The 12,258-nt window shown below is 52.1% G+C and overlaps 1 protein-coding gene across 1 annotated transcript in view; it reads left to right on the top strand.

Annotated features, from left to right (window-relative positions):
- The window catches only part of WDR27 (WD repeat domain 27), an 84,672-nt gene that overhangs the window by 59,095 nt on the left and 13,319 nt on the right, over positions 1–12,258 (top strand). The gene's annotated exons all lie outside the window — the stretch shown is intronic.

Genomic DNA, 12,258 nt, shown 5'->3' with positions numbered 1-12,258 from the left:
GGGGGTGATGTCAGTGGTCCTGAAAATTCAGTATTGGCATAAAAATGTCTGTATAACGGACTGAGAAGCTGCTCTGAACACCTCACCGTTTCCCCGCACAGTCAGCAGAAGCACGGGAGGCGAGAGGAGCAGGCTATCCCCTGAGTGCTGATTCCTGACGCGGCGGGAGGGGAGGTCGGTGCCCAAGCTGGTTTTCTGGCACTTCATGTCGGGGAACTGGGTGGGCACACGGAACACGAATGAGCATTTTCAAACGTTCACGTGCGCCACCGCAGTTCACTTTATACAATTGCTGTTGAGTTTCCGGAATGGCGGTACAACCACCCAGTGCTCATTATCTTTGCACATGCAGGTTCGTAACAAAAAGCCTCATTGTTCAAAAGTTTTGCGTTTTTGTCTGGTCACAGTTCTCAGAGGGATCTCTGTGAATGCTGCTTCAACAGTGTCCTCAAGATGTTTAAAAGTCTCTGTTTTTTAGTGTATTTGTTTGATTTCAAGATACACATTATCCCTTCACTAACATTTCCAAAACTAAAGCAAAACTCAGACTCCTGCTTCCTCTCAGGTGCGTGTCCTTCTGTTTACAAACTTGCTGGTCTCCAGCGACCGAAGTCCCCAACTCAGCTTCTGTTCTAGCACATCAGTTAAATGGTGCATCAGAACCACAATTTGATATTTTTATTTGTCAAAAAAGCCTCCTCTGAGTTCTAACCACATCAACATTCAACTTTTAACGTATTAACATGTTAGCATTTCAAGCGCATGCGTAGGCGCAGAGATGCCTGAGCGTGGTGGGAAGGTGGGGGTTCAAGTCTGCAGGCCGGGGAGCCCCGTCTGCGGGGAGGGCGGGTCCGTGTCTCTGGGCGAGGGGGCTTCCTCCGTGTCCTGTCGGGCAGGACAGTGGGACTTGTGCGGCCTGCTGCGTTCCTGGTGGGTACCTGTAATCATCCTCGCTCCTCATAAGAGGAGAGGAAAGAAACACCACCCCAGGTACGTGACGGGGGACACCACATGTCTGGGTTGGTGGCATGGGTGCGGTGGGTCCTGACAGCCCTGAACCCCGCAGACCACAGCAGCTACGTGGTTGCCTTCCCTCCACCCACTGCCTGACCTTCCTACGTTTCTCCATAGCTCGAATGCTGGGTGACTGCCCTCTACTTGAATCGTGCTTGTGCCGATCAGCCATTTATAACCTTTAAGCTTTTTCTCCTGGATGTGTGGTCCGTCCTTGTCCTCCACAGTGGCTGCTAGTGCTGGGTCATGCTGGGGACGGTGCTGGACCTGCAAGTCCAGGGAGGAAACCCAGATGTGCCTGCACGGCCGATGGTTGGGTGCCATGACCCCAGCGTCATGAGCTCGTTAGGGCAGGGATCATGAAAGCCCTGCAGAGTCTGCTCTGGTGTGTCTGTGTCGCATCTGGGAACTTAATTTAAGGGCCTTGTCCCAAGTGGCCAGATAGTACAGAGGAGGATGCAGACCTTATGCCAGGGACTCAGCATGACTCTTGGAAAGGCAGGAGACGGATTGCTTGACTAGATTTTTGTTAAATACATTTAATTATGAGAAATATTATTCTCTCAAAATCAAAGTTTGGTTCTCTCAGAATACTGCTAGATATGGTTCAGGAAGTTGTGTTTTTCACCAGTGCTGTTGCTCAGTTATCAAAATAAGACTTGTGAGTCTTTTGGAAGAAGATTACACTTGCACTGATGAAATTATTCTCACAAAGCCTGTGGCTAAGAGAGGACTACGAAAATGAGCAGGAACCCTGGCAGCTCACAGGGAGCGTGGGCTCAGGCCCCAGAGACCGTGGCAGCATCTCACATCCTTCTGGGAAGGGCAGCCGAGTCCCCACAGCCCATGCTTGTCTCAAAGGCTGTGCCATCAGCTTGTGGTCACTGTGCACACAGAGGCCACTGGTGTACTTGTCCTAAGACACATCCATTCAGATATTGAGCTGTTTAGGGTGGGAACATCCATCCATCCCCAGTGATGTCCCTGGCTGGGACTGTGGCCGAGAGGTATGAGGAATCCAAACTCGGTGCTACAGAAGAGAGAGGACAGGCGTGTGAGCTGATGGTTTCTGATTGGAAGGGACAGGGCCACCAGTGACATGGGAAGTTCAGGAAGAAATATAGGGAAACTGTGGTTTAGCCATGGCAGAAAGCTGCTCCGTGTGCAGACAAGTAGGTGGAATTTGTTGGAGTGTGTGACCGGAAGTCACAGATGTGTGACCAGAAGTCACAGATGTGCTTGTCATCATGTTACCAAACTTACTGTGTCAGTACTGTAATCATCAACTTTACCTTGTGTCCAGTATGAAATTATAAGAGCACTGATGTAAGATAATATGAAAGCTCTTTTTTTGGTCTGTAAGTCAGACATTTATCTATCTGTTTATTTAATTATTGTGTTACATTAGTCACCATAAAATACATCATTACTTTTTGATGCAGTGATCCAAGATTCATCGTTTATGCACCACACCCAGTGCTTCATGCAGTCTGTGCCCTCCTTAATCCCCACCACCAGACTCACCCAACCCCCCCATCCCTCTCCCCTCCAAAACCCTCAGTTTGTTTCTCAGAGTCCACAGTCTCTCATGGTTCGTCTCCCCCTCCCATTTCCCCCAACTCCCTTCTCCTCTCCATCTCCCCATGTCTTCTGTGTTATTCCTTATGCTCCACAGTAAGTGAAACCATATGATAACTGACTCTCTCTGCTTGACTTATTTCACTCAGCATAATCTCCTCCAGTCCCGTCCATGTTGCTACAAAAGTTGGGTCTTCATCCTTTCTGATGGAGGCATTGTACTCCGTAGTGTATATGGACCACATCTTCCTTATCCATTAGTCCGTTGAAGGGCATCTTGGTTCTTTCCACAGTTTGGCGACCGTGGCCATTGCTGCTATGAACATTGGGGTGCAGATGGCCCTTCTTTTCACTCCATCTGTATCTTTGGGGAAACAAAAGCAAAAATGAACTTTTGGGACTTTATCAAGATCAAAAGTTTCTGCTCAAGTGCCCATCAACATAATGCAGATAGATCATTACATACTTAAAATGTTATATATAACTTCATGCTAACCTCAAATCAAACTTATAACAGATACACAAAAAATAAAAAGAAAAAATCAAGCATACTACTAAAGAAGGTAATCAATCACAAGCAAAAAGAGCAAAAGAAGAAAGGAAAAGAATACAAAAACAATGAGGAAACAATTAACAATAAGGCAATATCCGTGTATAAACCTGTGTATCTCGTGTATCTCCTTTGTGCTTTTAACTTGGATTAAAAAATGAAAATTGTTTGTGTTTTCATATGACTCAGTAAGATCAGTGATCACAGTTGAACCTCTGTTTGTGTATCAGTCCAAACAGACTGAGCCTCCCAGTGATGATATTAATGATAGTAAATATTTACAGTATGTGTTTCAGAAAATCAACCGAATAGGAATAGGTTTATTTTGTGGGAACAGGGACATCTTCTGAGAGTTCCAACTGCCACAGAGAGGAGGTTCTTTCAAGACCTAGCCTTTGTACTCAAAGTATCAATCAGTTCATAAAAATAAAAGGAAAATGGAAAATAATAGCATAGGAATGCCCACTTGGAAAAAAGAAAGCATATATATCATCATGCAGTTAGGGGGAAAAGTTCAAAGCTCTGGACCTAACTTTGAGGGAATCCTAATTTCCCTATGACTTCTGACTTTGTAACTGATCTTTCCCCATATGGTGCAAAATTTCTTCTCTACTCCTTCATTATAGCTGATGGCTTAGCAAATGTAAGAATAGAGCATATTCATATGAACAGAATTAATGTTAAAGTTAATGGTGAGAAAAAGAGCAAAAAATTAGAAATTACAGCATAAAAAATTTTATCTCCAAGTAATCATGTAGGGATATCATGTAAGTTCGTCTTTTTTGCCTTTGCATTAATAATTTATTAGATGTCACTTTTTATTTGATATTACAGTTTTGAGACAAAATAAACTTTTTTTTGGCAAAAAAAAAACAAAACAAAAAACCTTGTGCACAGCACAGGAATCATCCAGCAAAACAAAGAGGCAACCCATGGAATGGGAGAAGATATTTGCAAATGACACTACAAAGGGCTGATATCCAAGATCTATAAAGATCTCCTCAAACTCAGCACTCAAAAAACAGATAATCATGTCAAAAAATGGGCAGAAGACATGAACAGGCACTTCTCCAAAGAAGACATACAAATGGCTAACAAACACATGAAAAAATGTTCATCATCACTAGCCATCAGGGAGATTCAAATCAAAACCACATTGAGATACCACCTTACACCAGTTAGAATGGCCAAAATTAGCAAGACAGGAAACAATAAGTGTTGGAGAGAATGTGGAGAAAGGGGAACCTTCCTACACTGCTGGTGGGAATGCAAGTTGATGCAGCCACTTTGGGAAACAGTGTGGAGAGCCTCAAAAAATTAAAAATGGAGCTTCCCTATGACCTGGAAATTGCAGCATTTGAATTTTTAAGAGAAGTTGAGATTCAGCATATTTAAGTCTACTTTCTTAGATTTTTGAGAATTGGGAGCATTTTGCTTTTTAAGTTTTTTTTTTTCATTTAAAGTATTATACATTCATATATATTATATATATCTTGAATGTATTTGAAATGAATCTTGACAATTTTATTTTTTTATTTTTTAATTTAATTTAATTTTTTCAGTGTTCCAAGATTTATTGTTTATGCAGCACACCCAGTGCTCCATGCTATACATGCCCTCCTTAATACCTACCACCAGGCCCTCCCATCCCCCACCCCACTGCACTCCAAAACCCTCATAAACTTAATTCATTGCCTGAAGATTTTTAATCTGTTCATCATGAGTAGCTTTAACACAAAAGGAAGGTACTTTGCTTGTGAATATTAACATTTACTCAATTTCTAAATATAATAAATAGATATTGAATGAGCTTAAGGAAACTAGATCTTAATATCAGAGTCTTTAACAAATTGAATTGTAATTTTAAAGAGTCAGAATGAACCGCCAATCTCCAGCATTGCTGTGGAGATGAGCGTGAAAAGGCATGATGCTGAGTCCTTCCTTCCCGTGGCCCCTCTGGAGATCTGCAGTTGCGGGGCACGAGGATGTGGTCCAGGTAAGGCGGGGGTCTGGGCGCCACGTGGGGTCAAGCCCGCCGTGCAGGGGCTGCCCGCGGGGCGCACGCAGAGCTGAGACCGCGGTAGCTGGCGGAGCTCTTCTGCCACCACAGCTGACACAAAAGCCCGACAACAGTCCCGCATGGCCTTAACCGTAGCTCAGTCTTTGAGAAAGTGGCGTGCATGGTGGCTTCTGGGAGTTCGTGGCCTGCACTCGGCTCAGGATTTGAAGGTCACGAAAGCGGCGCTGAAGACATCTACCGTTCATTAAACGGGACACATCTTCCCCTTCTCCGTGGAGACGTCATTCTGCGTCCGGTCACAGACATCGCTGCCTTTTAGGAGGAAGCTTCCTGAGCCCTGCAAGGCAGAGTGGTGGGGTGTGGGCTTGAGGTCATGACCCCGGCACTGTGTGGCCTGCTCCCTCTCTCAGCTGTGTCGGGAGAAGGACGGCCATCTGGCGGAGCTGTTTGTCCTCTGGACGGGAGGTGTGTGCGTTGCACACCGCTCTAACTCAGGGCGAAGCCCTGACCCCCAAGCCCGTTGCCGTGTGAGGTGAAACTACAGAATCACGTCTGTAGGTCCTGGCGGGGAGCACGCGCTCGTCTCGGCGAATGGCAGGACAGAGGTCATCATCGGAACCGTTCTAGATTTTCTTCTTGTGTAGCCTGTTCGAAGGCCGGGAGCGCAGGGAGGATCCGCTCAGGGGCCACGAGCACGGACGTTGCAGGCGCCTTCTCCGGGGAGGCAGGAGGTCACGGTGGAGCCCGGACACCTGCTGGGGCCCCCCAGCCAGAGGAGACGCCTGTGCCCCCCGGCGGTCGGTTCTGCCCAGACAGAGCTGGGTGTTCTCCAGCGGTCTTCCGATGACGCTGAGCGTTGTAGCGTGATTGGGGTCTTGCTGTGGAGATTACAGAACGTTTCTTCCGTTTGTCACTGATGGAAGGGCCCCTCTCCGTGTGCGGCCGGCCTCGGACAGAACCAGGCTATTGAAGAAAGATCAGTAATAGACGTAACAACGGAACCGATGCCGTCAGCAAATGGGAAAACGGTGCTAGGTCTGCAGAACTCGCTTCTTAACGCTGAGGTCCTTGCGACGGCCCGTTCCAGGAAGTGGATGGCTTCTAGCGGTTGTCTCCAGAACGTTCTAGCGGTTGTGCAATTCGTGAACACATACCGTGGAGGGAAATCGTTTCTTCACCGTTTAAAGTCAGGAAGGAAATAAATACGAATTTTAGACTTTTAGTATCCGGTGAGGTGTTTTTAGTAGATGAAAGTTAGTGACCGACCCCCTTACAATAAACAGAAGTAGACCAGGGTCCCCAGTGTTCTGTCTTACTTAGAGTATCAGTTCACGCCAGTGTTTCTAATTTAGGTCATCACGTGGAACTGAATATTAAAGGTCCGTCTCCTTGATGACTGATGGAGAGTGAAGTTTCATCTTAGTATAAATTTTTACCAAAAAAAAAAAAAAATAGACCTTGCCTTTAAGAATCGGCCTTCATGTCCCGGTAGAAACAGAGCAGTCAGTGTCCGCGCTGTGCTCATGGGGAGGGGGCGCCTGCATCTCTGCTGGCTGCTGACACCTGCTGCTGGGGACACTGGCTCTCCAGCCGCTGGGAGCAGTAAGCGGGGGTCGGGGGGCAGACAGCGCTGGCTTTCTCTTCTCCAAGCAGAGCACCTCTCTGGGATTGTTGCCTTACGAATGCTTCGTGGAGAATGGCCTTTCCTCTTCTGTTTTTGAGCGCGGAACTCAAATAGACCGTTCATTAACACGCCTGTGATGGTTGCAGAAAACACTCCAGCAGTTCACGAAACGTGCGGGCTTCGGGTGAGCAGGAGAGAGCGTGGGCCGCGGCGGTCGCGGGGCCGGACGGCAGTGCCGTCAGGGGCTCTTCCACGTGTGGGAGTCCTTGGGTGTCCTCCCGCCTCCCCAGCCTCCCCTCTGCGTCTTGGGCTGTGAGGCACGACGCGGACTGTGGCGAGAGTCGGGACCGGAGAACCAGGCTGGGGAGCAGGTGGCAGCCGTGGTGTCCTCAGGCTGGGGGGCTGCATGCGCTCAGGCCACGCCCAGGACACCAGGCTCCAGCCGTGTGCACCGTGTTGACACGCAGGCCGGAGTGCAGGCACCACGCCGGCTGCCCTCTGCCTTTTTGTCCGTGTGTCTGGTCCTCGTGGTGCCCACCATGACCGCCCGGGACAGGAAGAGCTACTCACCTGTCCAGCACCGGGTGCCCTGTGGATAGGAGTGGACACAGGGGCCCTGGGCTGCGGAGGCCTCGTGGTCTTTGTAGTGAGCTGCGAAGTCGTGTCTCACACATGGCTCTTCTGAAGTTCTCCGGCAATCGGGTTCTCTCTCAACTCCTCCCCCCATGCCCCAGCCCCTGCCCCGCCCCCACCCTGCCCCCACCCCCACTTTGGCCTGGGTGACTCCTTCAAACTCCTTCACATGTGGACTCAGGGATCATCACCAAATTAAGCCAAACAGTGAGCTTGATAAATCTTATCTTCATGGTTTGGACTTTAAATTTTAAAATAAGAAAATAATGTATTTTGATTATACTCAGTCCTTAAAAACCATGTTGAAAGGAAAAAGGGTTTTGTTTCCCTGCTTGTTTCAATAGTCTCTCTCTCCCTTTGCTCTGTCGTGAGGAAGTAGGTCTGTGCTCGCCCCTTCCACTCTTGAATATGATGGTTTGTTTTTAAATCGTACTTGACGTTTTCAGTGGAAAATCCGTTTGGTCAGCTGGTGCTGTGTCCCCGTCAGCAGAGGCTGGTTTGTGTGGGAGAAGCTCATGGGGTCCCCTCGGTGCAGAGAGACTGACTGGACCTCCCCCTCCCCCAGCACCTGCCACTCCACAGGCTCTGTTCCGGTTTCTGTTTTGAGTCTGTGACGGTCCCCATGTTGCCCTCTCCGGAATGGAGGGAGTCATGGCCACTCTGGTGGCTGCGGTGGACCGCGCAGTGAGTGCAGGTTTTCCACAGGAAAGTTCACTGTCATCTCAGCGCGTGCAGCCTTTCCTGCCCTCTGACCACCCTTCCGCAGACAGCCCTGCCACATGCACTCTCCCCCTTCACGTCCCCAGTCCACACGCGCCTGCCAAGCGCAGGGCCGTCCTCCACCCACACGGTGCTCACCGCCACCACCTGTGGTCCAGTCCATCCCACACCGCCTCATGTCTTCTCTGGTGCCCTCCCTGCCTTCCTTCGCCTCTAGCAGATGGCACGGATGCTTCCTTCTGGGGCCCTTGTTTCCAGGCCTGCCCTGCCAGTGCCCCCCCAACCCCTGTCACTGGTCCTCGTCGGCCACGGGGCAGGGTGCTGTGCGCTCCCTCCAGATCCCGCCGTGCACGCGTCCCCCTGTTTGGATGCGCTCATTTAGTTCAAGACACTTTCTAGTCTCCTTTGATTTCCACACTGATCTGTGGGTTATCCAAACATGTCCTGTTCTGTCCCTAAGTGTGTGGGGACTTTCCTGAGATCTGTCCTTTTTTTTTTTTTTTTAAAGATTTTATTTATTTATTTGACAGAGATCACAAGTAGGCAGAGAGGCAGGCAGAGAGAGACGGGGGGAAGCCGGCTCCCCGCTGAGCAGAGAGCCCAATGCGGGGCTCGATCCCAGGACCCTGCAGCTTAACCCACTGAGCCAGCCTGGTGCCCCTGAGATCTGTCCTTTAATGACATGTGGAGACCAGGCACAGTGTGGCCTGAAGCCACCGAACCGGGGTTCACGGCCCAAGTCTGCTGGGGGCGGGTGGGGTGCAACGTCTGTGTAGGCAGGTGTCCGTCGCTCGTTGTGTCTTTATCAGCCGGCAAGAGCGGTCTCGCGGTCCGTCCGTCCAGAACTGTGGGTTCCCTCCTTCTCCCCGTAATGCCGGCTTGTTTGCTGCAAGCGTGTGGAAGCTTGCTTGTTAGGGCAGGATGGCTCTGCTCTCTGGCTTTCTTCGCTTGTGAAGTGTGCTTTGATACGAAGGGAGCCACTCCAGCTCTCTCTTGATTACTGTTAGGACGGTGTTTCCTGTTCTGTTTCCTTTTAACCCGCTTGGGTCATTAATTTTCAGTGCATTTCTCATAGATACTAGGTTTTGTTTCATTCTCTTAACCCATTTGACTGTCTCTGCCTTTCAGTTGGTGTGTTCTGTGGTTCCATTTGATGAGATTATTAATTTTTTGAAAGATTTTATTTATTTATTTGAGTGAGAGTGAGAGAGAGAGGGAGCACGAGCACGGGAAGGGGCCACTCAGGTCTGACGCGGGGCTTCATCCCCGGATCCTGGGATCACGACCTGAGCCGAAGGCAGACGCTTCACCGATGGAGCCACCCAGATGCCCCCATTGGATGAGGTTATTGATAAGATCACGTTTAAACCTCTGTCGTATCTGTTCTGGGTTGGCCCCTTTGAGTCCTCTCCATTTCCTGCCTCCCTCCTGTGCAAGTAAATCCATTTTGTTCGGTTTTTCCACGTCTTCACTTTTCCTGGCTTTTGTGCGCAAGTCCCTGTTCTGTTAACTTGGGGCTGCCCAGGGCCCGGAGTGCGGTCACCGCACGCGTGCAGCTGGGCGTTCGGGTGGCGGAGTCACGCGTCCTCGCAGTGCACGTCCCTTGTCCGTACAGAACTTGGCAGTTACCTCCTGCAGAGACCTAATAACGCCAGAGCCTGTGTGTTCGCCACGTCATCCCACGTTACACTGCTGGAGCCCCGGTTTTCCTCTCTCTAAAATTTGGTGGTGGAACTTGGTGATTCTGTGGTTCTGCAGTCGCTTTCTTCCGCACAGAGGCCTGGGACAGCGCAGGACTCCGAGTGCGCGTGAGTGTGCATGTGTGCGCGCGAGCATGGTGGTTTCTGTGACTGTGTACGTGGCCTTCATTTTGTGTCACACGAAGTGTGCGTACACGAGCGCGTGTGCAGCTGCGAGGCTGCCTTGGTGACCCCGTGTGCGCTGGACGGGTGCTGAGGGCTGCAGGGCGACCTCTGGATTCAAACCCACAAGGTGCTGACTCAGTGCTCGTCTGGCCTCTGATGCCACGCGCTGCTCTGCCGTGAACGCTCGGGTGTAAGGTGTGTGGCGCGCAGACCGTGCGCCAGGAGGGCTTCTGCCCGACGGCAGGCTCTCGGTTGTTACGGTTTCGAGGCGCCAGAGGTTACGTGTGGCGTTCTGACGCGCAGGGCTTGGCGTCCCTAGGCCCCACGTTGTTTGAGGAGCAAGTGCAAGCGGAAACACAGCGTCCCAAAACGTCTGCTCTCACTCTCTGGGCATGGCCAGCTGCGTCCTCTGCTCAGGTCCTGACGGCTGTGGCCGCGGTGCTGACCAGGGCTCCTGCTCATCCTGTCACGGAACCTGGACTGGTTCTTCCGTCCTGACGGAAGAGGTGAGCGGCCCCGGGAGACCCCGGAGGAGGGAGGTTTGTGTAACGCTGGCCGGCTCAGAGGAGAGTCGTCTCCCAAGGTCCGAGCCCCGAGCACAGACAAAGGAGGGCGTTTAAACGCTCTTACTCCGTGTCTGTGCCACTTCTTGGCGGCTGCGGCCAGGGGGCAGGAGGGACCACCTAGAATGGCCCTGGCACCGGGACTGGGATCCCCCTGCTGCATTGGCCGGCCACCTTAGAAGGCAGATTTCCCTTCTCATCCCCTTTGAGTCCCCTCCAGACACCGAGTTTAAGGTCGTCGTCTTCATTTCCTCGGGGTGACCGTAAGGAAGGACTGAGGCGTCCGGTCTCTGCGGTCTGTGCGGTCATTACCTGGTCAGGGCACTCTGAGCACGAGGACCACGTGCTGCTGTGAGGAGGGGCCGGCCCGTGGGGATCCCACCCAGTTGTCTGCCGGAGGGCTTCCCACCGGGACCGACTCCCTCCTGCCGCTGGGTTAGGGCTCCTCGGACACCCCCGGCCGGTCAGCGCAGAGACAAGTTTCCTGCTGCGCGGCCGCCAGCCGGTTTCGGAGGAGTGGGAAGCCGGCGGATCGGGCTGGCGCTGTCAGGCCAGGCCGGGCTCAGGGAGGCTGAACGTCCACTGTGCGCTGTCACATTAGCCCCGGCACCGGGCCAGGGGCTGACGTCGGCGGCACCCAGGGCGCTCCCGACACAGCCTCAGGCTCACGAAAAGGGAATGGCCGTGAGGGAGCGTCGGGGGCGACCAGGAGGTCTTGCATGTAAGTGGGACGTCGCTCCCAGGGAGGACAGAGACGGGGGAGAGACTGACGAGCGTGCAGGGTTGTCGTGGGGGGTGTCTGCCCCCCGCTGGGTCGGGCAAGCTGAAGGCCATGAGGAGGACCAGTGCACCGGGTCACGGAAGGCCAGGACTGCCCGGGGTCGGGAAGACCGTGCTGCAGCACGCCCGGGAGCAGACAGCAGGCGGCCGGCCGTGGTGGGGCCACGGCCTTAGGGGGTGCCATCGTGGCAGCCCGACAGCAGGTAAAACCTGGGGACAGGTAAGGGCAGTAGAGCGCCGTAGGGTCACCTAATAAACGGTAACAATGGGAAGTCTCTGGGGAGAAGTCCAGTCAAAGGTGCAACAGTGTGGAGTCCGACCCCCAGGAGGAGGGGTGCCGTGCCGGTGGGAACTAGGCACCGCAGCGCGTAGGTGTCCGTCCATCGTGGGGTCTCACTGAAGGCGAAGCCAGAGTGGGCCTGCGGGGTTTGGCGGGACTTTCACTGGTGTGGCTCCTCGTCCGGGTGATGGGCTTTGTTTGCTCTGGAGTGGAGGACCCGCAGAGGGACACCGGAGACCTTCAGGGCAGTGGGGGTGGTTAGAAAACAGTGTGGGGTCCTGTCCACTGTGGTTTGCGGGGGTCCCTTTTCCAGTCTTTGACCTGGACTGAGTCTCCAGCTGGAAGGAGTGCACCTGGGGCCCTGAGGAGATCGGGGCTCTCGGTGGTCACCTTTGTCGTTTATTCAGAGTGGCCCCAGGGCCTGAAGTTGTCTTTTTATTTTTTTTATCCTCAGTGTGATGTACGTTTCCAGGAAGGCTCTCTAGGCATGGGGGAGGCCGTCCACACACTAATCTGAAAGGGGAGAAACCTAGCATCCCAGGGGTGCAGCGGGCATGCAGGGCGGCGGGTCTGGCCGTGGGAGGTTAGTCCCCGAGCAGACTTTGCCAGGGTCTCCTTGAGGGTGTGGTTC

Source organism: Lontra canadensis, unplaced genomic scaffold (assembly GCF_010015895.1).
Source record: "Lontra canadensis isolate GAN:19392208 unplaced genomic scaffold, GSC_riverotter_1.0 scaffold97, whole genome shotgun sequence".
NCBI lineage: Eukaryota > Metazoa > Chordata > Mammalia > Carnivora > Mustelidae > Lontra > Lontra canadensis.
The sequence above is the reverse complement of the archived record's forward strand: the minus strand, read 5'-3'. Positions and strand labels throughout refer to the sequence as shown.